General features: G+C 40.1%; 1 long non-coding RNA gene and 1 other non-coding gene across 2 annotated transcripts; both read right to left on the reverse strand.

The window, feature by feature from the left end:
• Positions 1-17,329: 17,329 nt before the first annotated feature.
• Positions 17,330-20,882, reverse strand: LOC147631744 (uncharacterized). Its single transcript, XR_015267342.1, has 3 exons — positions 20,557-20,882; positions 20,343-20,475; positions 17,330-18,150 (listed from the first exon to the last, which is right to left on the reverse strand). It is a non-coding gene; the product is annotated as an uncharacterized LOC147631744 (long non-coding RNA).
• LOC147631745 (U6 spliceosomal RNA) lies at positions 20,545-20,647 on the reverse strand. Its single transcript, XR_015267441.1, has one exon. It is a non-coding gene; the product is annotated as a U6 spliceosomal RNA (small nuclear RNA).
• Positions 20,883-27,525: the final 6,643 nt, after the last annotated feature.

The raw sequence follows: 27,525 nt of genomic DNA on the forward strand, positions 1-27,525 counted from the left end.
GGGTAATTAAAAGATTCATTACAATATGATATTAGGCTTGGCATGGGGTATAAGGTTCCATATCACATTATACTAATTTGCATCAACTATAAACAATCAATAATTGAAAATTCTCAAGGATCATTATGCAATTTAGGGCCAGAGTTGAGATACGACATCCCATGTCATGTTATTGTGATGAAATACAGAACTAAAGTGCACATTCTTATTTTAAAACCAATATTCAAAAACCGGCAAGCTTTTAGAACACACCTCAAAATTTAGAATTGGGCAAGAGATTGTCACTAGTATCTATCGGGAGAACTATCCATATCACGCTATCAAAATTTGGATCGATTGTAAGAGATAAACAGTGTTACGATCGGTTGTAGAAGAGAAAAGGTGTCTGAAAATCATGATCAGTTGCAAAAGAGCAAGAGTGTATGATAATCATGCTACCAATAATGTGCGTGGGAATGCTTTATTCCTGATGTCAAATGGTCTTTACACGTGATAAGCTCCCATTGGTAGCGGCCGTACCACATTCTCCTCCATGTCATCATTCACGAATTTGATATCATCATTCAATACCATGTGTACATGACATCATCATGCCTCATCACTACTACTAGTAATCAGTGCATTTGTTTCTGATGTCATCATGCTGCATCACACCTATTTAAGGTGTGACCTCTCTTGTTTAACCCTAAACTTCCATATTTAGTAGAAAGCCCTTTAAATTGTCTTTTTCACGCGTGTGCCTCATCGATGCCATCTCAACTCTTCATGCTTGTGGATGCCAACTCTACTATGGTGGGTAAGTTTTTATGTCCTAAACGCATTATTAAAACTTAGGCATTCAATTCAAAACAACGTGGGAGGACCTTTGCATTTACTTTAGCTAGCAGACATAGTCCGATTCACAACAACACGGGAGGACCTTTGCATAGACCCCATGGGTGCGAATAGGCACAACTCCTGCTAGGCTGTGCAATTTATTGGAGACTCCATCACCGGGGTGTATTGAACCAAACCATGTCTGCATTAGGCATGTTTAATACTTTGTTATTTAACATGTCAAATTCTCATAAGTCATGAATAAACTCCTCCATGAAGGAACACCACAATGCGAGGTGGCTTCCTTGCACATTTTTGGGTCGCCTCCTTGCTTTGTATTGATTTAGTGCATGTTACACAGTAATAGGTCTTTTAAAAGTGTAGATGAATTATTATGTGCAGTACAGCCCTTTATCTATGAAATCAGTGTACATCGGGAGGAGGGGAATTGATTGTGTGCGATGATTGATTATCGTGTTGTAGTGATTTTTATTCAATAAGTTTTCCTCTAGATACTTTATTAAGAAGACTGACATCTATCCATCTGATTTTTTTATAGATGGTGCGTATAAAGAAGTGATTTTTTTATCGTGTTGTAGTGATTTTTATTCAATAAGTTTTCCTCTAGATACTTTATTAAGAAGACTGAACATCTATCCATCTGATTTTTTTATAGATGGTGCGTATAAAGAAGACCACGAGGGTCCCATTGTCCAAAGATCCTCAAATAGCTAAGAATGTATGACTAGGTAAAAACATATCCACCCTTTGGTCAATGAGAACTCAGAGGTACAAGTAACACATATGTGTATTCTAGAAACTGCGCGAGGAAAGGTGCAGAGGCACATGCAAAGTGCAATTCCAAATCTCCCATTTCAATGCCTAGTCAAATCCATTTATGAAAGGAACCTTATTAGTATGTGTTAGCATAAGCCACTTCACCATAGTAAGGGATGCATCTGAGCTTCTCTTCTCTGTCGAATGACTTTCAATAGTAGTCACAACATCATTGTCCTATAATCAATCGTGTGTTAGGCTTCCACGTATTCTTCAATGTTTTTGTTTTCTTCTTTTTTGGACCTCGTTTTAGTCCATTAACCTATTAGGGGCTATTGACTTGGCCTTATGTTAACATCTCTTCCTTATGAAGCCTCTCAAGTTGGGCTTGTGTTAACATAGCTTCCTTATGGAGCCTCTCAAAAAAAGTGAATTTTGAATGATGATGGTACATGCAAATGGTTCAGATACATATATTATAACTTTTTATACTTGATATGTAGCATGCATAAAAATTTCTCTTAAAAAGTAGAACTTTTTTTGTAAAAGTTAGCTAAATCAAGACCATGGAAATAATTTTCTATAATTTCTTTTTCTTTTGTACTTGAAGGTTTTTTTTTTCAATAGTTGTCCTTTGTTGAGATTATTTTCCTAGAGGGATTCTCTTTAAAGTTTTTCTAGAGGGATTCTCTTTGAAGTTTTTCTTTTGAAAAAAAATATCTTTTGTTAAGATTATTTTCCTTGATGGATTCTTTTTGAAACCTTATCTTTAAAAATAAAGTTTTCTACAAAAATCTCTTCAAGTACTATAAGACTATTAATAGCAAGCTCTACAAGCGAAAGAGCTAAAAAAGGTGGAAAAATTTACCCTTTTGGCTGTTGAAAGGTGGTTTAATGGCCACCATCTTGGACAAGCCAAGTTTATAAAGAGCGACCATCTATTCCACAACCATTTTTCCTCTATCTTACCAATGCATGGCTTCCCTACATTGAAATTGGGGAAAGGGTGACCTTGCATTTGCCACACTTTTTTGCCTCTCATTGTCCATTTTTGTGTTCTTCCATTTTGTTTGGTTTGTGAAGTGAGTGTTGATGTGGATGTTTTCTTGGTGTTCTATGTGTAGTTACCTTATTTATATTGGTAGTCTTCTAGGAGGTTGTTCTTAACTTAGTTTTAAAAAGTGCCAAAATAAATACAACTTTAAAACTATTTTTCTAGTTGATGATTTTTCTAGGATTTTTGGACGATGTTTTTTTCCAACTAATATTCTATGTTGAGATTATTTCCCTAGAAGTAATTTCATGTTAGCCCAATTCTAGGGTTAACAAGAGCTACCACCATTATCTTACATCAAGGAGTCACGATAGATACACCAAAGGGTCATACATTCAAGATATGAAGCAATAGTGTCCAAAGCTACAACTTGGACAGGCACCCGTAATGGTGTGACAGAGTATTTATGGCGATTCCCACTTCAAGAGCGTGTGGTAGCAAGTTAGGATAAAGTCCTAAGTGATGTACTTCATGGATATATTATGAGAGTAGTCATTGTAATAGCATTAGGCCTCTTATGAGCCTAAAGTGCCCGATTGGCCACCACAGTTTAAGTGAGTGTGAACACTTATGGCCATGTATATAAGTGAATATCTCTCATAATGCAACATACTCTCCCATTTTGTAATTGAGTCCTGCTCTTGCTAATCCCCTTGCTAATCTATCTCCCTAATGCATGCTTGTGAGTGTGTGAGTGAAGTGAGGTGAGAGGAGGGACGAGTACCCGTAGTGTAACGCGGCGGTGTGACAACGCTCGTAGGGGGTGTGGTGGAATTGCTTCTCAAGGAGTTATAGAGCTTGGAGACCTCAAGGGTTACGAGCTCAGCCATTGGAAAGATCCTCACGACAGGTAATCTCTTTTTGGATGTGTTTCAAGGAGGGTTAGGGTGAGCCTTAACAGTTTTGGCGCCGTTTGCCGCAGAGCCATCCCTTGGCTTTTTCCATCGTTTTTCCTCTAATCTACGCATTACCCATTGCCCATTATCTTGGTTAATGGTTTCCCATGAAAAATATGTGGATTTGATGGTGATTTGTGTGAGATTTTTGCTGAAAAGAATGCCTTTTGCTTAATGCTTAGCTTAATTTATTGTTTTTGTTGCTGTTATTGTGGTTTTTCATGTTCTTAGGGCTTGCACATAGTTTGTATTAGGCTTAGTTTGCATCCATTGCATTAAACAATGCAATATAATGCACTTTTTAGTGAATGTTAGCTCTCTTTAGTGTTAAACATAGAACTAAGATCATTAATTTTAGTTTAATTGTGTATTTGTTATTCAAATTGTTTGGATTAGAGTGCTATCAAGCATTAGGAGTAGCTTAATCTTTCAAAAAATTTCTTAAAACCATTAAAAGACCCTTGAATTCGACTAATTTCTCTTAATGGACTGGTTTTGGTCATTAAGGGTGATTAATCTTATTCAAGAGGCCAAAAAAAGTATTAAAAATTGGGGTCTAATTTAATCATATGAGTAGTCAAAATTGGTGTTTTTGAGTGTATCGAGAGCATCTAGATGCATCAAAACTCCTAATTACATCAATTTTTTATTAATTAGAGAAATTTGACTCTCTTTGCTTAATTTTGCCTTAAAAGAGGAGACCATAATTAAGAGCCTAATTAATCTCCTATTTTAGATTAATTTACACATTTGTTGATGCACAAAGATTAGCATTCCCTTGCTCTATCCAATGATGTGCTCAATTGTGTGAATTAATTAGGGATTAGTGGTTAATTAGAGTCCTTGATTAGTGTAAAAGAGGGAAAGATTAGTGAAAGAATTAATCTTGGATTAATTTTTAATCACTTTTTTACATAACTCATTAAGGTTAATGAGCATTCAATGAGTACATGCTAATGTACATTCAATGAGTACATGCTAATGAGTTGTCAAATATTCCATTTTGGGGGTCATTTATGAGGTCATTAGGAACTCAATGGAGTCTTCTTGGGCCCTTTTATTTGGCAATTTAAGGGAGTCAAACCTTTTCTCTTAAGAAGAAACGTTTTCTAATTTGAAGCTTCAAAACGGCTACTTTATTCGAATTTGAATTTGGGGGGGAAAATGGAATTTAAAATCTAGCGGATAAAACCATATCATGTAACATATCTATGGAAAGTTCTTGATGCGTAGATCACGGATCTGTAATCTCCGCTCAGATCGGAGCTTGTACGTAGAAGTTATGGAGGTCCGAAAATTGTAAAATTGCCCTCCCCCCCTTTTGGGGGAAAAAGTGCACCCTTTGACCACTCTTACACCTCTCTTACAAACCAATGGTTTTTGCTTACATGGCGGGCTCCTATTTGTCAAAAAGTTAAACGTTTCCATAACCTCATGGCAAATTAAAGGGCCCAAGAAGACTCCATTGAGTTCCTAATGGTAAGCGGTGTTATTAAAAGGTTGACTTTTTTGATTCCCACTTACCTTTCTGGGAAAATGCCCATATCTCTTCATTTCTCCCAACAAGAGCACTCACATATGGCCTCAGTGACACATACATAAATATGGCCGTACAGATTTTCAAAATGATGAGCAAATACGATAGAACAACAGATCCTGTTCAATTTATACAGATGTTTGAACAGCGATGTGAAGCCTTTGGAAATCCCAATTTCCCCACCAAGGTACATGCGTTGAACCTATGCTTAGCGGGAAAGGCTAGTCGATGGTTCATCACATTGATGCCGGTGATCAAGACCAACTTCAAAGCCTTGAAATGAGCCTTTATACATGGCTTTTCCAGACAAGGTGATCGGTGGAGTGCAGGAACAGAACTCTATTCAATTGAGTAGCATCAACCAAATGAATCCATTAGAGATTTTATCCTTCCAATAAAACTCTTATACTCACGTTGTGAGTCATGGGAAAATTTAAACGATATTCAATTGAAGAGATGTTTCATGATGGGCTTGAAGAATAACAGCTTACACAACCTGATCATTGTATCCAATCTGGAAACATTCGATCAATGTTGTGTAAAGAAGCAATACGTTTAGATGACAACATGCTACAATATGATCATGCTACGAGGTATTCCTCATCTAAACCAAGTGAAGCAATGGCAAAAGAAAGATCGATCTTGGAATTGACATTCCCAGAATTCTATGTAGCCTTGCTTAAAACTTTACAGCCAACATCTCTAAGAGAGGATGAGATCCTTCAAAACCAGACATCCTTAATGCCTTTACAAGTGAGGAGTGAAATGCCTTGTGTTGAGTGTAATCACTACGACCATCCCAATCCTCATTGTGCATACAAGGCACCTATATTTTCTATACTGCATATACTATAAAACCTTTGACCATGATACTAAAAAGTGTCCCACTTCATCCACAATTGACTCAAAACCTCCACCTCTCGTGCACCATTGGATGAATGATTGTTATAGGCAAGAAGTAGCACTTATTGTACTTGGATTTAGAGAATTTAAAAGAGGTACACATTGTATAAAAAGTAATAAGTATTACAAAAAGAACATTGATATGGTTTAAGAAAATTCAACTAAATAAAAATTTCAATGCCATGAATACCATCAATTAATCTCCCAATTCTCTCTTCCAAGTGTTCACACATGTTGAAGTCTCTTATCATGATACCACAGTGCCTAATTTGAGCATTAATAAATTGCCAAAATCTCTTTCTTTTACCATCATGGTTAAGAGCATAAATTTATAGTGGTAAAGATATGCCATCTTTAGAGATCTTGGATATAAACTGTCATTGTCTTATAAGTTAATACTAAAACTTCTATGGATATTACCCCCACCAAGACACCACCTTCTTCCCATTAAACCTCACATAATATTTAAGTTATTGAATACAAATTACCATAGGGATAACTTCCCATTAAACCTCACCATAGGGATACTACCCACCAAGACACCACCTTCTTCCCATCAAATCTCACATAATATTTTAGTTATCGATGAATACAAATCACCATAGGGATACTACCCACCAAGACACCACCTTCTTCCCATTGAACCTTACATAATATTTTAGTTATTATCGAATACAAATTACCATTTTTTACAAATTTATAGCCAATTATTTTATACCTCAAGCTCTATTATGGTCCTTCAACCCTCTCACAATCCATGTAACACAAGCCATATTGTTTGTGTTAGGATTCCTTTTCTCTTTTTCATAATAGGGGATACATGTAATTCTAATAAGGATCAAATGTTTAGTTGGTATTACATCTCACATAGGTCGTATAAAAGGGCTACTATTGTGCCATGTCTCTTCCTTGCACTTAGCTTATTTGGTGGAGAATGGCACGGCTATATATTGGATGAGGGTACTCCAAGCTACACCTGTGGTTCGGAGTAATTAGTGAGAGAAAGCTAGGACATCACATGGCGGCTATGTGGCCATTTTTAAAGTAATTTTGGTAATATATATTCTATTACGAGAGAGAGAGAGAGAGAGAGAGAGAGAGAGAGAGAGAGAGAGAGAGAGAGGAGGGGGGGGGGGGGGGGGGGGAGTAGGCAATTTTTCCTTGAGGTCTTATTCAAGGTGTAAAAAGCCCAACCTCTCGAGTTTCCACTATGTTTTTTCCAAGTTGCCAATACTGCCGAAATTGTAAAAAATTCATCTCTAGACCAATTTTTGGAGGGGAAAAAGAGAGCCTATTGAGCTAGGATTTGGTCTTTGGATAATACTTTAAAGCCTGGATAATAAGCTCCAGGTTCCCCTATTATGTACAAGAAATTATGAAACCTCAAAATCACCTTTAGCAAGGGTTTACACAACCAAAAGTTAGCTGCAAATTCCCTTTGTGCAAGCAGTTTTTGGAATATTTGAAGGTGTTAGAGAGGTATCCTCTAGCCAAAACTTTCTACAAGGAATAGCCTTAAATCCTAATTATCATCTCCTCCTCTAGCATCACTAATTGAGAGGAATCAGACCAAGAATCACCCCAACAACAGTGTGGCACACATTTTTTTAAAAGTTTGCTATGTGTTGTTTCCATTTTCATCTAATTGGTTCAAGCCCTTCCAATTCTTTTCTAAAGGCATTCCTCTGGTGAGACCTAATATTTGTGTATTCTTTAATTTTAAAGCGCTAACTTTTAAAAAATGTATGATTTGAGAGAGAACTAGCTCCAAAAGTGACCCATGTGTCATGTGTACATAATGAGCGACATATGGATTTATTGGTGGTAATAAAATTACATGATCTATGGTATTTAGCGCACTATTGGAGTTGGTGATTACATTTTGTGTTTGTAAAAGTGTAATATACCTTAGCACGATGCATTTTGTGTTTGTAAAAATGTAATATACCTTAGCACGATGCATGTGTTGATTCCAAGGGCTCGAAAGGCCAATAATTTCATTGCCTCATATTATGATATCCCTCACTCTCTAGTGGAGATGCCATTGACCAAACTTTAAATTGGAAATGCTACATCTGGGAGTTTTTAATTCTTTTTTACTATAATTTTTTATTCGAGATTGTTAATTTGTTTGTTCTTTTTATTATAGGGTTAACTATAATTATTAGCAATGATTAGTTAAATTTAAGTTATAGTTTATTGACCTCTTTACAAGAAAGCTTTCTGTGGTTTAAACTAATAGTGTCCTAACAAGACATGTGAATAGATTAGAGTTTATTCCTCATCTTTAGCGTAATCAAACAACCAAAACAAGAAACATAACTGATCATTCATGGAGTATTACAGTTATGTGCCCCATCATCCGTTTCAAAAGTTGTAGCAATCGGATGACCAGGTGGATTTATATCCATTCTTTAGCGTAATCAAACAACCAAATCAAGAAACATAACTGATCATTCATGGAGTATTACAATTATGTGCCCCATCATCCGTTTCAAAAGTTGTAGCAATCGGATGACCAGGTGGATTTATATCCATTCTTTGTGATGTTTATTAGTGTTTTTGTGATTGTTATTGATATGATGTCTTGAAATTATAGCTTAAAAGTTGTATCTTTTAATAGTATAGGTTTAGTCCTCAAGAAAACATATTGTATCTTTAGACCTAATTTAATCCTATACTAATTATGTGTCGACAATCATAAATTTTAATTCTCAATTAATTACCCTATCCACAGACTTTATGTGATGGGAGAATTCAACTTGAATTCTCTGACCTTGCTTCTGAGATTAGTTGTAAATAGCGACTCAATTAGCTTTGTTAGATATCTATTAAATCCAAATCACCACCATGACTCTTTAAACAAATAGATTATCAAAAAAAATTCTTGATGTTCCCAACAAGAATATTATTATACTTCTATAACTAAAGTTGTGGGATATTTGATAATGTTTTAAAAGACCTGTAGAGGTAAAGATCAAGATTATCGAGTTATAGTTGGTAGAGTCATTGGCTAGATGTATTTGGCACTCTTCTATAGCTATTATGTACAAGTTGCCCACTTGTAAACACCCTCTGATCTCTTGATGAGTTAAAACCACCTATAGAGCCTTACACGTGGCTCTAATGATTTGGTGCCATGACACGTGGCAAAGCATTACACAAGGGTGCATGGGCGAGGAGAGGGGGCACAAGGGTGAGGAGTGGGGGGCATGAGGAGAACGGGCGCAAGGGTGAGGAGACGAGATGCGGAGGGCGCAAGGACAGGGGAGCGTGAAGGACAGCCCTCCTGTGGTGGCTGTCCATGTGGCTCTGCAGCTACCACCACTAGTTAAAATACACACATATAATTACAAAAGGATGCCCTTGGATGCAATGCTAAAGAAGAGTTTGTACAACTCTAATGGAGCAGAATATGACAATATCAAGGATGAAGTAACAAAAAAGGCATACAAGGCAATGTCGCTAATTATGCAAGTGAAGCCAGTAGACAGGTACAACAAGGTGACACTAAATAGGATAGCCAAGGTACATGAGGAAAAAGAGGATGACTGGGCCTATTACATGCACAGAGAGATGGAAAATTATCTAAAGGCCCACCAATCAAGGATCTACAACCTGTACCTAATGACATAGGTGCCAAATCACATAGCTCAGAGGCCTCTTCCAAAGCTGGAACCAGAAGAAAGGATGCAACTGGCACTACTGACAAAACAACCACCACTTACAACTGAAGAAATGCAGGAAGGATAGGCCGTACTAATGGAAACATAAGAGATCATGAAGGAGATCAAGAAAGGGAGAAAAAAGAAGACTAAGAAAAAGATGAGAGGCATTATACTAGATGTCACAGAAGAGACACAAAGGATCGAGGCCGAGCTAGCCCAGGAAATAGCATCATACCAAGAGGTACTGGGGTAGCAAGAAGCAAGTATCAGCTTGACAGCACCTCTAGAGAGAATGGAAGTACAACATCTAAATCCTCCTCAAAGTCCAGCTCAACTAATATTCAAGAATCTTTCTCCCCTCAAGAATTCAACAATGTCAGATACACCTGCTTCTGCTCGGCTACAAAAAGAGTCTGAACCAGAAGCATTGCCAGAAGCAAAGCCCCAAGGACACAAAAAAGCCACATCACTCCCAGTACGACTCAGAGAAGTGCCACTAGATACAGGAAAACAACCAAGGGTTGAAGATACACCAAGTTCCAGTAAAGGCAACGTTTGGAGGATGAGAAGGAGATACCAAAGACAACTTTCCTCCATAACTTGGATGATGGCAGATTCTTTCAAGAGACTATGGAGGGGCTGGATGAACTCTTGAACTTGCCACATACTAGACTAGAAGGGGCCACAGAGCAACAAGTGCTTCCCTTTGGGAAAAACAAGAGCAACATGTTTAGGGATGCCATCTCCTTACAACCCACATGCTTCATGACCAAAATGCAACATTATGGAAGCAAGTTCAAGAGGATACCAATCAAGTTCCGACATTGAGGTATTCTTCTTGTGATGATTAATCTAAATGGCATAATAATTACTAAATATTCAAAAAATTTATGCATATTTAATGTAATGCATCACATCTTATTTGAAATAATGGATGTCTTGGATCAGTAATTAATTATGATTAGAGGCTAATTTAATCACTATTCTTAATTATGGTTGCATGTCAATAAACAAAGGATGTATATTAATTACCAATCATATTTAAAATTTAATTCAGAATATTGTTGAAAAAGCTTGTGTTAAATTTTTCAAGGTGGCATCTTTCAAGCATTTGACTTTTAAGCCAAAATGCCTCCCCGGACTCGTTTGCAATTGAGGGGGTGCACCAAAAATTAAGATGAGATCGCACTATCGCAAGACATGGGCATATCACAAGTGGCCACATCAAGTGAGGTAACGAACACCTCTCAATTGTAGTTGACTCTAGGGGCTGGTTCTTTAACGCCCGCTGCTGACGATCGTGTGGCCAATAGTAGTGCCACGATTGTTGAAGAAGAGGAATCTGTAAAAGAGAGTTTCAGTCAAGTGCTTGATCAACACATCTCCACGAATCGGGTGGAGGACCACTTGGTCGATAATCATAGCCGCCTTCTTGGAGTGCCACGGCAATCCATACTACGAACAAGGATTCCATCAAGGGGTTAATCAAAAGCATGGTGGAGGAGAGCACATACCAATGGACAATGGCAGCATTCGTTGTCTCTGAGGGATTCCTTGGCAAAGAGCCCATTTTATTCGACCATCAAGGTGCAGTCGGTCATGACTTATCGTTGTCAGGTGAGTTTGACACAATACTAGAGGAGACAGAAGGATGGCAACACATGGTTGGGAATATGTTTTTTGTTTGGGATGGCAACCATCGACTCAAAGCTTGGCAAGAATTGGAAAAAACCAATCGAGTTGAAAGAGAGAAGATTCCCAAGGTTAATTGCAAAGTGGTCCAATTCCTTGAGGAGGAGGAGGCAGATTTCTTATCAGTGCTACGCATCAATTTTTTTGTGTGTATCAAATGAACAAACATTGCATATGTCATCATTTATCTTGTTTTATATGCATGCAAAATTCCCAGGGTCACTAACATTCATGTGCCAAACAAAACAGCACATGATATATTTATGGTGCAGTGTGTGGGTCTTGCTGATCTACAATCCTTGCTGTCAAAGTTCAATAATGTTGATCGTGCATAGGCCCAAAAAGCTATTACTCATCGAGGACTTGACAGATCCAAGTGGCTGAAGCTTCCCATAGCACTCCTATCACACACAATTAGTTTTCAAGGTGTGTGCATGCCTCTTTCTCAAACCACAATAAAGCCATGTTTTGATTTCAAAATATGTTTCTTAAACATAAATGCATTGCAGTTAGAAGCGAGGGAGTAGAGAATATCGGGGCTGATTGTAGAAATGTTCGACAAAAACTAAAGAGATGCCCAAAGGAGGAGACCGAGTCACTATTTACTAAGACGGAGTTTCCTACGGAGGAGACAGACCAGTTTCATAGTACGTTTCATTGTGTACAGTAGATCATTTGTATGAAGTATGAATCTTGTTTTTTGGGAATTTAAAGTTCCAATGTTGGTTGAATGCGGTAGCCAAGAAGGGCAAGAAGCCTAGCACCGCGAGTAGCAATCAGCCCCTAAGAAGAAAAAGGGTAAAAATCAACAAACGAGGAGCCTCCATCGTCCATAGCCAAGACAACAACGCCTAAAAAAAGGTCATGTAGTGAGAAGGGGATGACATTGAGCTCCAACATTGATCGCCTCTGTCTCGTGCTTTTGGGAAAGTGAAAACACAGGTACGATCTCTAACCTGGCCTAGTGAATCTCTCCATTCATCATCATTATAGTGTTTGCAGTCCACTTATATGCTTTATTGTTCCAAGAATCTTTTAGTATTGCAACGATTCATGGGATCTCTAATGAGGTAGGGAAGCATGGACGCCTTCGATAGCCTTAGAGGCCTATGCTTGGTGTGGGCCGATTTTCAAACACATCTCTGTCTCTACAAGGGTGATGTTGTGGTTCCTCGATGGAATGTTTTTAGCGAGGTACTTGTGGAGTTGGTTTTTGTGCTTGCTGCAAAGTTCCTACACGCCAACGGCACTATGGTGTGCACTCTACGTGTGGAGCACCTGGGGATTGTTGTGCGAGAGGTAGGAACTTGGAACTTCACATTACAAAAGACTTTGTTCTTGCGATTCTCACGATATCTGTATGTCATGTCAGAGGATGTCCAAGAAGAGGTGAGTGTAGGAGTGACTGGTTTTTATTAAAGTTAAGCTCAATGATTTTCCTCCCTAATGTACTTACTAGTGTGTGCACGTAGGTCATTGTTTCGATCATCGCCATCTTCACGCACCCCAGTGAGAGTACATCTAGTCGTCCAAAGTATGGCAGGCGAGGTAGCTGCAGATTGTTCAGGTTTTCAGGTGGACGAGGATATCGTTTTGGAGCCGAAAGTGCAAGAGGAAACCTCGCTATACTAGTTGGATGCGGACGGGAATCCCATCCAAGATGCTGTTGAGCATAGCGAGCCTTTCACTAGGTAATTACAACACTCACTTTATTACAACTCGATCCGAGTAGTGTAATCGTTATATAGTCATTGTCTTAAACATTGTCTTCCATTTATATATATGCCAATTGTAAGCTTGTACTAGTTGTAATCCCCCAAATTATTTTTAGCAAAAACTTTGGCCAATTGTCTAGTTGCCACTAGTTTCACTTTTTGACTAATTTGCCACCTCTTAATTGTTCCTTTCTCTTTTAAAATTCTAATTAACCATAATTTCCCAGTAGAAAGGTTCTAATCTATAACAGAGGTGCAAGATATAGTGTTCATGTGGATTAAAACTTTCTCTTTTTGAATTCCAATTAACCATAGTTTCCCACTAGAAAGGTTCTAATCTATAACACATGTGTAAGATATAGTATTCATGTGCATAAAAACTTATTGTACACCTCCAACCTACACTAGAGGTTTCTATGTACCATTATGTAATCTTAAGACAATCTACAATCCTAGTTTCAACTATGACCATAGAACTCACATTTGTTTTCATGGGGTATACTAGGATACTACATACACCATGTACTGCAAGGTATTTTTTCCTTTCAATGGATGATGTAATATTAACACTAGTGGTGGGATTGGTAATCTTTTATGCATATGGTTACTACTAGTGGTGGGCATACTAGGATGCTACATACACCACGTAGTGTAAGGTATTTTTCCCTTTCACTAGATGGTGTAATATTAATACTAGTGGTGGGATTGGTAATCTTGATGAATATGGTCTATATTAGCTTTATGGCATGGGCTCTTGAAACCACATGTCTAATCTTGATCGTAATCTTGATGGATATGGTCTATAATCATATACGCTTGGACACTTGTATTGGGCACTTGTATGGCTGCCCTTTCCTCGTCCAATGCATCATTTATAATTTTCTTGCTCAATAAACTAATCTATGGGTTGAAATTTGAGACGAGTTTTAGCTAGTATAGATTGATTTATAGCATGTACAAGTGTAGGATTGTATCAAAGATGTCCAGTGAGCATACATTTTGTTATTTTTTTCATTAAAGCATGGGTTGAACTAAGTTCTCAAGAAATGTAACTCTCTACTCACCAAATTCCACCTCGTGGGGCTACATGGTAGAATCTATACCCTTTGCTTTATAAGTTGTATCCTACAAAAATGTAGCTTCCTAAACCGTCGCTTGTCATGTGCTTTTCAAAATTCATGGTCGTATGTTAGTGGTATCAAATAGACAACAACGCAGAGATACTACCACAGGGATACTACCCACCAAGACACCACTTCTTCCCATCAAATCTCACATAATATTTTAGTTATCAACGGATAAAAATTACCATAGGGATACTACCCACCAAGACACCACCTTCTTCCCATTGAACCTCACATAATCTTTAAGTTATTATCGAATACAAATTACCATATTTTATAAATTTATAACCAATTATTTTATACCCCAAGCTCTATTATGGTCCTTCAACCCTGTCTCACAGTCCATGTAACACAACCCATATCGTTTGTGTTGGGATTCCTTTTCTCTTTTTCATAATAGGGGGGATACATGTAATTCTAATAAGGATCAAATGTTTAGTTGGTATTTATATGTCACATAGGTCGTATAAAAGGGCTACTATTGTGGCAAGTCTCTTCCTTGCGGTCAACTTATTTGGTGGAGAATGACACGGCTATATATTGGATGAGGGTACTCCAAGCTACACCTGTGGTTCAGAGTAATTCGTGAGGGAAAGCTAGTACATCACATGGTAGCAATGTGGCCATTTGTAAAGTAATTTTGCTAATATATCTTCTATTACGACAGAGAGAGAGAGAGAGAGAGAGAGAGAGAGAGAGAGAGAGAGAGAGAGAGAGCATGAGTAGGAAATTTTTCATTGAGGTCTTATTCAAGGTGTAAAAAGCCCAACCTCCCGAGTTTCCACTGTTTTGTCCAAATTGCCAATACTGAAATTGTAAAAAATTCATCTCTAGACCCATTTTTGGAGGGCCCTAGTTGGAGGGGAAAAAGAGAGACTATTGTGCTAGGATTTGGTATATGGATAGTACTTTAAAGCCTAGCTACCCCCTGTTATGTACAAGAAATTATGAAACCTCAAAATCACCTCCGGCAAGGGTTTACACAACCAACAGTTAGCTGCAAATTCCCTTTGTGCAGGCACTTTTGGGAATATTTGAAGGTGTTAGAGAGGTATCCTCTAGCCAAGACTTTCTACAAGGAATGGCCTTGAATCCTAGTTATCATCTCCTCCTCTAGCATCACTAATTGAGAGGAATCAAAGACCAAGAATCACCCCAACAACAGTGGCACATTTTTTTAAAAGTTTGCTATGTGTTGTTCCCATTTTCATCTAATTGGTTCAAGCCCTTCCAATTCTTTTCTAAAGGCATACCTTTGGTGAGAACGTAATATTTGTGTAATCCTTAATTTTAAAGCACTAACTTTTAAAAAATGTATGATTTGAGAGATAACTAGCTCCAAAAGTGACCCATGTGTCATGTGTACATAATGAGTGACATATGGATCTATTGGTGGTAATAAAATTACATGATCTATGGTATTTAGCGCATTATTGAAGTTGGTGATTACATTTTGTGTTTGTAAAAGTGTAATATACCTTAGCACAATGCATTTTGTGTTTGTAAAAATATAATAAACCTTAACACGATGCATGTGTTGATTCCAAGGGCTCGAAAGGCCAATAATTTTATTGCCTGATATTATGATATCCCTCACTCTCTAGTGGAGAACCAAACTTTAAATTGGAAATGCTAGATCTGGGAGTTTTTAATTCTTTTTCACTATAATTTTCTATTCGAGATTGTTAATTTGTTTGTTCTTTTAATTATAAGGTTAAATATAATTATTAGCAATGATTAGTTAAATTTAAGTTATAGTTTATTGACCTCTTTACAAGATAGGTTTCTTTGGTTTAAACTAACGGTGTCCTAACAAGACATGTGAATAGATTAGAGAGTATTCCTCATGTTTAGCGTAATCAACCAACCAAATCAAGAAACATAACCGATCATTCATGGAGTATTACAGTTGTGTGTCCCATCATCTGTTTCAAAAGTTGTAGCAATCAAATGACCAAGGGGATTTCTATCCATTCTTTGTGATGTTTATTAGTGTTTTTTGTGATTGTTATTGATACGCTTTCTTGAAATTATAGCTTAAAAGTTATATCTTTTAATAGTATATCTTTAGTCCTCAAGAAAACATATTGTATCTTTAGACCTAATCGAATCCCATCCTATATCTATAACTAAAATTATGTGGAATATTTGATAATGTTTTCAAAGACCTGTAAAGGTAAAGATCAAGATTGGCGGTCTTCTAGCTATTATGTTACAAGTTGCCCACTTGTAAACACCCTCTGATCTCTTGATGAGTTAAAACCACCTATATAGACTTAAAAGTTTCAACCTACGCAATAAAGTTAAGTTCCCAGGTTCAAAGGTGGAAGCTATGAAGTCTTAGATACCAATTGTGTGTGACTACTATTAGCAAAGGCTCTTCCTTACCAAAAAAGAACCTAGAAACTTGTTGCTATAAGAGCCTCTAAGCCTCTCACAAGGAAGAGGTAGGTAGACAACATACCAATAGTTCTCTCTCTCTCTCTCTCTCTCTCTCTCTCTCTACCTAGAAACTTGTTGCTATAAGAGCCTCTAAGCCTCTCACAAGGAAGAGGTAGGTAGACAACATACCAATAGTTCTCTCTCTCTCTCTCTCTCTCTCTCTCTCTCTCTCTCTCTCTAAAGTGGAAAAAAAAGACCAATTTTTCTAATGAGACTATAATACAAATCTTAGTTACCATACACCTAGGCTAAATTAATATAGACACACAAAGCAAGACAAAATAACTCTAATTTGCTAAGATCGTGGTCCTTGTGGATTTGATACCAAATTACAATTATATGGGAGCTACGGTGGATTAAAGCACAAATCTCAAGCCATGACTAATGACAGATAAACACAATTATTAGCAATTGAGCAAGGAGATAATCTCAAGATTTCTTTTAAAAAAAGCTAATCAAGCTCACAATAGCTTGACCTACACTATAATGTTGTCTCCAAATTGTAACCATGTACATAATTTAGAGCTCTAAGAAGGTGAGCATCTAGACCTGCATTCTTCTCCTTGATTTATTCTATCAAATCCCCTCTTTAACAATTTCTCCATCAACTCCCCTGCATTTTCTCAATTACCTAAAATCTCTCAATCAACTTGATTCTCTCCCAATCATCCCACATGGCTAATGAATTTACCTTTTTCACCTTCTTCTCGACTCATCTTCAACCTTCTCTCTTTTGATTACATACAATAACCTTTGAACAATGAACCATCCAACAAGTTGAATCAACAAAAGTTCCATGCTCCCCCTTAAACACACAATGTGGCATCACCACTATTTCAACATATACAAGCGTCGCTTATCTTCTCTTTGTTACTTGTCAATTTCTTTCTACTCCCTCAACATCTTAATTCCCAGCATATAAGGCGGTTTTGACTCAAGCATGCCATTACATCACAATCAGATCTCAAACATTTTCTACACATTGAATCTTTCAGAAGTCCATAGCAGCCCCACAACCTTTGAATTTTTTTTTAAAAAAAAAGCATTTTTTATGGTAGCCCTCATTTGCTCACAAGGCCTCATGGGAAATTGCATTAGTTACAACAGGATTAGACTTATCCATACAATCACAACACCTAATCCTCTACCAGTAAAAACTTCATTTAGCCTATGCTTAAAATAATATTTTCTTAGGAGTCACCTTCTCTCAAAAGGTCCAATGCTCTCTTCTTCTTTTTTTACATAGAGCAAAGTGCAGATAATTAGAGAGCTTCGAGTAGAGTAGGGTTGCTATTGCCAACAGTGCTTGGGAACCGATGGCGTTACCAGTTTTTGATGAACCAGTAGTATATATAATGCAATATAGTATAGCTGACTCTCAAAAATTTCATAGACTTCCAACCTGCCCCATAGTCAGCATGCGGAGCTCCAAGTGGAGGAAAGTCAAATACGGAATCCAACACGTCCTTTTGAGAAGTCACTATAATATCTTGGTTTGAGACCACCTGTATGGAGTAAGTAGCCTCCTGGAAAGTGTGCAACAGCAAAATTAGGATATGCATTCTATAAGCAAATAACCATGTCATTGATCGCGTGCTATGCACATAGGTATGCTTGCATCTTTGCTATTTGTTTGGAGAACTTTTGTTACCTTTTCGTCCATTATAACATTTATCTTTTTCATCCGATTAACTTAACAGGCCAACATGTACAGCTCTTTCTAGGAAATGTCTCTCTCTTTCTAAGAATGTTCACATAGCAACTGTCCATAGCGTCAACAACCACTCTAGGGTCATCTAGGGCACTCCCCATCTGGAAGTTTTTAAAACATATGTAGTAGAATAAATTTGAGATTTTGGTATATCAAAATCTTGATTTTTTCCTTGCAATCATAGCTCTATAGAGAAAGTTGTGGTCTGTAAATACACGGCAAGAAACAAACAGAATCATGGTCTGCTCTTCCTAAACCGTCGCTTGTCATGTGCTTTGGTATCAAATGGACAACAACGCAGAGATACCCTAGCTAAACCACTTTTCCAAGTAGGGGAGGTCTCGTCGCGACCACTTCTATGCCTCTTACATACATGGGTCTCATCTCACTAGCAGTTATGAAGTAAACATGGGTGATGGAGTGCTCCAGAGACCTGTTGGAATGTAGATAAAGAGACCAACCCGAGCGATCCTAATAAGACAACAACAATAGAAGGCCACAAGAGAGAGAGTATCTCAGAACATGCTCAACTCAGCCCCCTTCAAGTGCGTCCACACTCGTAGACAACAATAAATCGAGCGAGAGAGAGAGAGAGAGAGAGAGAGAGAGAGAGAGAGAGAGAGCCATGTTTCGTGCGACTATGCAATCCATACCAAGCTCAAAATTTTTGCTGCTGGTTAAACCGGACTACAGGTTTATGGAGGATCTAGTATTTCGCAAGTTGCTGCACGGCTCAATGCCATGCCTTTGGCAGCTCCCTTTATTCATAAGATAGGATCAGTCAACAAGAAAAGAAGGCCACACTCGTAGGCTGCATGAATAAAGCGAGAGAACTGAAGTCATTGTAATTTAGTGCACAAATTTTTGGATCTTCAGACCTTGCTGCTTGAACGGGGTTAAAGCAGGCTGAAGATTTATCGAGGAGGATGTACTATCCAGCAAGGGTTGCACGGGTCAATGCGTAGGCTAGAGCACAAAACATTCGAGCTGCTGGTTGAACCAAGCATGGATTCCCCCTTCCCCACCGGTATCTCGACAGGCCCTGCGCGCAACAACACTGGGTCACTTCGAGCGTAGCCAGCTCTATCAAGGGGCTGTGTGTCCCCCTCGACAAGATAAGGGTCTGGCAAAAACTTGTTTTGAAGCCCCAAGCGCGCACGAGGTAGAGATACTCGATCGCAGCAGAGGACCCGTAACCACCTTGTGGGGTGGTGTTGCTTGCAGCTGTCACACTAGAAGAAGTAAAAGATCGGCCCATCTCACTACAAGACCTTAAGCAATGCAACGGTTGGTGTCTACCACATTTTCATGGAAAGAAGGAAAAGATGATCCTTGTTTGCGGGGGCGAAGGGATGCGGATCCAAGATGAGGAGGACAGCATCCCTCGTCGCAACAAAAAAGGAGGGAGGGAGACACAGCATGCCGCCGAACCTCCCTGGGTAGTATCGAAAGGAAAAGATCATCGTTGCTGGCCTGCGCAGGGATCGGAACCTCCGCTGGGTAGGGCACAAGCGGCTCCGCTCCGGTGGGCAGCAGACCTCTGAGGAGGCTGCGCTGTACGTCTAGGGCAGGATTTATCATAATAAGAGCCTAGGTCTAACGCGGAACGTCCGCCTCCGCGCGGCGGGTAGGGCTAGGCCCCATCATGATCTCCCTTGGCGGCGGCGTACTTCCAGAGGGAGGGCACCTAAGCCCCAAGTAAGTCAGTGAGTCAGTTGGGCATGGCCCTCTGTCCCAGTTTTACACACCATCCATGCTGGCCGGAGCCCAAGCCTAGCAATCCAGCGGACCCCCCCTGCAGCCGCCATATCAACAGCATGGCCGCCGGCCTAGCATATCATTTCATGGTAATTTTCAAAAAAGAAAGAAAGAAAAATTTAAAAGAGTCACTCTCGCAGAGTCATGGCAGCGCTTAAACAAGCTTCTGCAGCGTGAAGAAGAAAAAGATGTGCCAAAATAAGATACACGTAATGTATATATATATATTAGAAACACCACAGAATTTACCTTAGCTCTCTGCGCTGCGCTGCGCTTCGCTTATGATATGATCATGTCGGCCATGGTGGCTATCGAAAAACATTAGCTCTCTGCGCTTTGCTTCATGATGGGTGGATGGATATGGTGGACTCTGGACAGAAATCTATTCGCCTCGTCGCCAAACCCCCCTCCATAAAAAAAAAAAAGGCAGAGAGAGGGGGGGAGAGAGAAAAAAAATTTGGACCATTTCTCGATTTGTGCGTGTCATCCTTGCGCAGGGGCCATGCTAATCTTCTCTGTATCGTTCCAATTTTATCAGATGTCCCCGAAGGGACGAGAAAGAAGGGGCTCCCTCTGCGACCTCTATACTGCTTTTCATGCCGTGGCTTCCATAGATGTGGGGTAAATTGGCCGTCTACCCCTGACACGTGGCGCGCTTCTAGCAGACGCCGGCCACGCCTTCTACGTTTCACCATGACAAAAATGGCTGCTGCTTATATAAATCGCTCGATCGAAAGGCAACAATATAGCCTAGGAAAGCCTTAGCAACAACTACTAGCACACACCATGCCATACCATACCTTTGCAGCAGTTTTCTCCATCGTGCACCACAAGCCCTTCTCACATTCCGTCGATTCAACGTCACCACAGTAAGGATGGACCTTTTTCGCATTCCAAACAACGATATAGTTACCCCGCTTCTCCACGGGGGCGGGCTGAGGTCCGCTTCTTGGTTTCTTTGCGTGGTGCGCGCCGTGTATGTACGCGGAAGGCGACTCCTCGAGGTTCCCGAAAAATGATCCAATTTGGTGATGAGCACACTTTTGGGAGCCACAAGCCCTCTTCTGGACTTTTACACGAGACCTCACCACCGAGGCACCAAAATTTGATCTGATGGTGGTCAGGGCTCCGAACTTCTCCAGCGCACAATTTTTCGAGCCACGAGCCACCTTCTCCCCACAAGGCCGCCCAAACTCTATGAGATGTGGGTGCACGAGACCTCACCACCGAGGCACCAAAAACTTAGACCACAAAAGTTGGCTATTTTCTCACTACTACCACCCACACCAAGGCGGAGATTACTCTACTCGCCTCGTGTGCGTCATGACTAAAGGATTCAACATGGGCCATGTTAAAAAGGCCTCTTTGTTTGAGCCATTCAACAACCTTTAATCTCTAGGAACTTTGAATGATACGTTGGCTATCTAAAGTAAGTAAAATTTTCAAATCTCCGCCATGAGGTTGCCTTACTCGAGTTTTGATTTTAGGCTTCAAGTTGGGCTGTGTTAACACCGCTTCCTTATGACATTAGGGAAATTTTGGACTCAACTTTGGGCCCTCTAAGAAGTGCCAACTGAGCTTAGCGAGAGAGAGAATCCATAAAGTCTAAAAAATAAGATGAAATTGAGTTTGGCGTATTTTCTCTCCAGTTCTTTTAAAACATAAAAGATGCATTCCTCTTCTCCAGTCCTCGAAGTTTTTAATCACTTTTTTATTTTCATGTATGTAAAGAACAAAGTGGTTAATTTTCATAGTTTAATGGCTCATATCTCTAAAAATCTACATACAGGCCGAAATAGCATATCTGAATGAAAAAGGTGCCTTAATAGTAAAATGAAGTAAATGGCACCTTTTTCTTTGCATTCTCATTTTTCCACTAGGGTTATCGAAAGCAAGGAGGAACACAGAGAGCATAAAGAAGATGGCAGAGGGACCAAGAGCAAGGAGGAATAGAAAGAGGAGAGACATGCATAACCTATACATCGAGCTTAAATGTGAATGTGAACCTCTGAGAGTAAGAGAAATTTTTAAACCCAACACTTTGTCTACTACTGCTGCTAAAGAAATGTTTAGGATGCAAGGGAAGAAAGACATAGATTTATGGATTGATGGGAGGCTATATACAAAGACTCTCTTATAAACTCTACATCCCCGTTTAGGGATATGATATCTCTGTGCTTAACTTTTTTGGAGATGGCTATAATAGGCTCCTTAGATATACACATCATTTGAAAGCAACAAGCAATGTTCTTAAATTAGAAAGAGATTTGTTTGAAAAGGAGATTACTTATTTGAAGCAAACCATGGAGCAGTGTGTGCAGAAGTTATTAAGCAACGAGGAAACCATTTTATGTTAGATATCCGTAACGCCGCTATACGGGCGTTACCACGAGAGGGGATAGCCTCTGGCTCACCACCCAGCCATAGAGGAAGAATGAGGATTACCCCTCATCCCCCAGGCTATATAGTGTGTGGCCTACCGTCCACACTAGCCTGGCCGCCCATGACTCCGCACGGGCGTCCTCTCCCACTGAACCCCGAACATGGCCATCCGGTCTGCCGTCGGTCACAGGCATTACAGCCTACGTGACATTACCCCCCCCCTTAAGAAGAGTTTTCGTCCTCGAAAACAAACTGGGGAAACCTTTTGGAAATTGCACTACGGCGTTCCCAAGTAGCTACCTCCTCATCCCTATCTGTCCATTTAACAAGTACCTCCTGGTACACTTTATGTCGGGTTTGTCTATCACGATACTGTAGAATCTTTTCAAGTTCATGTGGTATCTTTGGTGGCTCTATCAAGTCCACCAAAATCTCTGGAGAAACTGCGTTCTCTAACCCGTGAACTGATTTCTTCAGTTTACTGACATGGAAGACAGGATAGACTTGAGAACTCTCCGGTAACTCAAGTTTATATGCTACGTCCCCAATCTTCTTAAGGATTTTAAAAGGACCACAGTATCTCGGAGAAAGTTTATTACACTTTCCCGTTTTCATGGTTTCTGTGACTGCGCAGGAACCTTGAGGAATACAAAGTCACCATTTGCAAAGGTCACCTTTCTTCGTCCTTTATCCGCATAAGTTTTAGCGCGATCTTGAGCGCTACGAATGCTCTCACGTGCGGCTCTGAGCATATCATTCATATCTTCAAGGATATCCTTGACAGATTGAATCTTCTCCTTTTCTAGGCCTACAGCCATCGGAGATCTCGGCTGGAATCCATACATTAATATGAATGGTGTAAATCCAGTCACGCTGAGTGTTTGGAGCTGTTATAGGCAAACTCCAATAAGGACAAGTCTCTTCCCAATTAGATTGCTTCTTACTAACATAAGAACGCAACATATCCTCTAGAATTTGGTTAACTCTTTCAGTTTGACCATCAGACTCCGGATGATCTGCCGTACTCATACTCAGAGTAGTATCCAGCTTTTTGAAGACTTCCCTCCAAAAATGACTGTTGAACTTTCTATCTCTATCCGACACAATATCTGCGGCGGGCAGGCCATATAGCTTGTAGAGATGTTCAATAAAGAGTTTTGCCAACTCTGGCGTTTTTACAGTTTTCTTCGTGGCAATAAACTTTGCCATTTTAGTTAACCTATCCACTACCACCCACACCGAGTCATTCCCTCGACTTGTCTTGGGTAAACCGGTAATGAAATCCATGGAAATGCTTTCCCATTTCCCTTGAGGAATCTCCAGCGGATGGAGTAGTCCTCCAACCTTAAGATGTTCATGTTCATTGACCTGGCACATAAGTCTGGACGTCCTTAAACAAACTAGGCCAATAAAACTGTCTTTTTACTAGTGCATAGGTCTTCTGAATCCCAGGATGACCCGCACTTGGACTATCATGACTTTCTTTAAGAATTTGGGCCCGAAAGTCACCAATAGTTGATACACATATTCTACCCTTGTAGAGTAAGTACCCGTTGTCAATGGAGTAATTAGCATATTTCTCCCCCCGACGAAGTTTATCACTCCCCTTTGAAGCCATGTGGCAGTCAAAGGTGATGAAGGGCCTACGTCAGAGCTCTTCGGCTCCAAACTATACCTAGAAGACACGGCTAGTCTCTCCGGACTAACTCTCGCTTCCCTTCCCGTTGCACCTTCGACCAGTCTTTCCGAACTAGCAATACGTGCTTCGAGGGAGGTGGTCGCGTCTGTGAAGAAGTGCGTACGCGTACAGCGCGCCAGACCTCTGTAAAAGATGGATCGTGCTCACATAAACCACGTAGGGACTCCAAGAAATCATTCTTGAAGACTGTGAAACTAAGTTCATTAATCTGTGGCATGCGACTAAGTGCATCTGCCACCATGTTATACTTACCTTTCTAGTAACGTATCTGAAGGTCAAACTCCTGTAGAATCTCCGCCCACCGAGCTTTTCTACCCTTCAGTTCATTTTGACTTGAAAGCCATTTCAGACTTTCATGGTCCGTCCGGACCTCAAAAGTAGCACCATATAAATAGTTTCTCCACTTTTTCAGTGCATGAACTATTGCTAGTAACTCTCGCTCGTAAGCCAAGTAGTTACGCTGCGCATGATCTAACTTTTTACTCTCAAATGCAATTGGGCATCCCCTTTGCATTAGTTCGGCCCCAATGGCCTCATTACTAGCGTCTGTTTCCAAAACAAACGGCTCATTTGGATCCACAATAGTCAAAACAGGTGCAGCTGACGGTCACCTTAAGCTTATTAAAGCTTTTCTGTTGGGCTTCCCCCAACTAATGTTTTTTGTTTTTGACCGTAAACTGGTCAGTCAACAGGACTGCGATCTTCGCGTAGTCCTTAACATATTGTCGGTAGAACCCCGACATGCCAAGAAAAATCTGCAGTTCCTCGAGATTCTTCGGCGCTGGCCATTTAAGAATAGCCTCTACTTTTTCTGGCTCCATCCGCGTACCATCGGCAGATATAATATGGCCAAGATAGTGAATTTCTGTTTCAAAAAATTCACATTTGCTCTTCTTCGCAAATAGTTTGTGCTCTCGCAACAACTCGAACACTAGACGCAAATTCGTAGTAGTTTTCCTAGATGATATTTTTGTGTACAGTAAGACACAGAAAGAACACATAGAGCATTTGCGTCTAGTGTTCTTTCTGTGTCTTACTGTACACAAAAATATCATCTAGGAAAACTACTATGAAATTTTTCAGATATGGACGTAAAATGCTATCCATTAGCGTCATAAACGTCGCTGGAGCATTGGTTAGTCCAAATGGCATGACCAAAAACTCAAAATGCCCGAAACGGGTCCTAAATGCTGTCTTCGCAACATCTTCTGCTTTTATTCTAACCTGATGATACCCAGATCTCAGGTCTATTTTTGTAAAGTATCTCGATCCATAGAGTTAATCAAACAACTCATCCATACGTGGCATTGGATACTTGTTCTTAATCGTTATCTGATTAAGAGCCCTATAGTCTATGCACATCTGCATAGATCCGTCTTTCTTCTTTACCAAAAGAATAGGCGATGCCCACGGACTTGAACTAGGCCGAATAAAGCCTTTGTTCAAATATTCCGTCAATTGTTTTTCCACCTCCTATGCCTCGGAGTGGCTTAATCTATAAGCAGGTTTGCTTATAGGTTTTGATCCTGGCATAACTTCGATGCGATGGTCTACTTCTCTAGATGGTGGTAAACCATCTGGTAAATCATCAGGAAAAACATCCTGAAATTCCTCTAGTAAATTCATTAAAGTATCTACGTACTTTTTCTTTAATGTCTCATTCACCTTGGATTTTTTTTTGTTTGAATCACATGCATGCCAAACAGGGTTTTCAAACAGTGGGTCTCGTCCAAGGTTATTTTGTTTTCCTTGTTTGTCTACGCAAACATTATTTATCGTTTCATCTACGGAAACAGATTCAAAAGAGGGTAACAAGCATATACCTCTGCTATTTGGTCTCTGCGGACCACTGTACACAGCTCCATGGAGGAAATAAGTGGTGTGGCAGGGACAGTACGGTCGCCCTGCAGGGTGATGACTCTACCTCCGTGCTCAAAACATAGTGTATTATGTAAGTAATTCCGAGCTAGACTAGGGCCCAAGCCATACAGCCACTCCCTGCCTAGATATACGTCTGCTCTGGCTAAGTGCATGACCTGAAAGTCAAGCGGAGCCTCGTAGTCCTGCATAGATAATGGGACCCCCAATACTACGGTATTCCATACCGTTTTATCATATCCGTTGTGGCTAGGCCAACAGTATACTCATGATCACTCCGGGTCTCAGTCAATCCCAACTTCTTGACTAACGAGTAGTTCAAGAAGTTGTGGCTAGCTCCATCATCAATAAAAACTGTGACTCTACGGCCACCTATAGTGCCATACATGCGCACCATGTCATGCGGACCTACAGTAGGCTGCCACATCGCTGGTGTCACTGAACAAGTGTGATGCTCATCACAATGACACACTGTCACCTCTTTGAACTCTGCGGAACTGAGAGGGAGTCTCTGCACTGTATGCAACTGCCTAGAAGATTTACCATCTTTTTTGGGCTCGTTGTTGCCACTTGTGCTGGCTTTAAGCTTTGGACACTTAGCCTTCGTGTGCCCTACTTCATTGCAATTAAAGCAGCGATTTTCCTTTCGCGCTTTAATATACTGCTCTTTCTTTTGGATTTCGGTGTCTCTTTTTTTCCTGGATGGTCGCGGTTTTTTAGACCAATGACCACCCTGTCCTTCCTGGTCCGTCCTATCCCCTTGTTTCTCACTGCGGAACCCTTTTCTTTTGAGGCCTGACCTCCTCTTTTCACTACCCTCGGCCCTGCTAGAACCACCACGTGCACTACGGCGCTTGATGTCATCAAACATCTAGGCATATTGAATTGCCTCTGCTAAGTCTTTAGGCTGTAAGGGTTCTACGTACTCAAGGTAATCATCTTTGAGGCCTCTCTTAAAGCCTCGCAATGTCTGGAATGCATCGATTCCCTTTAGCTTGAGTACTATCTCCCTGTAGTTTGAGATGTACTGAGTTAGGGATTTGTTCTCCATCGAGCACTTGTCCCATAACTCCCAGCTTCTCTCTACCTCATTAACAGGCAAAAATTCTTTTCGAAACATTGTTTCAAATTCCGTCCAAGTGGCAGGGCGAGTTGTCAAACTTATCCACCACTTGTACACTTTGCCGGTTAATGAGAGACTAGCCTCTACGGGCTGTATATACGGCTAGGCTGCTGTCGCAGCGCGTGCAAATCTGACCACTTCTCTAGAAACATATTGATTGAGTCCTTGTTTCTCTCCTTTTCCTCGCCACCAAAACTAGGCGGCTTTAAGTCTTTTAACAACGACGAAGCTGTCGCTACTACGGACGGCCCCGCACAGCATGCGCATCGGCCTATACTCCTACAATTACTGGCGAGGCTACGCTCACCCGTGCCGCAGGAGCTCGGCTACCACGAGGAGTCGGAGTACTA

Source organism: Cibotium barometz, chromosome 14 (assembly GCF_041138505.1).
Source record: "Cibotium barometz isolate CiBa-2024 chromosome 14, ASM4113850v1, whole genome shotgun sequence".
NCBI classification, from domain to species: Eukaryota; Viridiplantae; Streptophyta; class Polypodiopsida; order Cyatheales; family Cibotiaceae; genus Cibotium; species Cibotium barometz.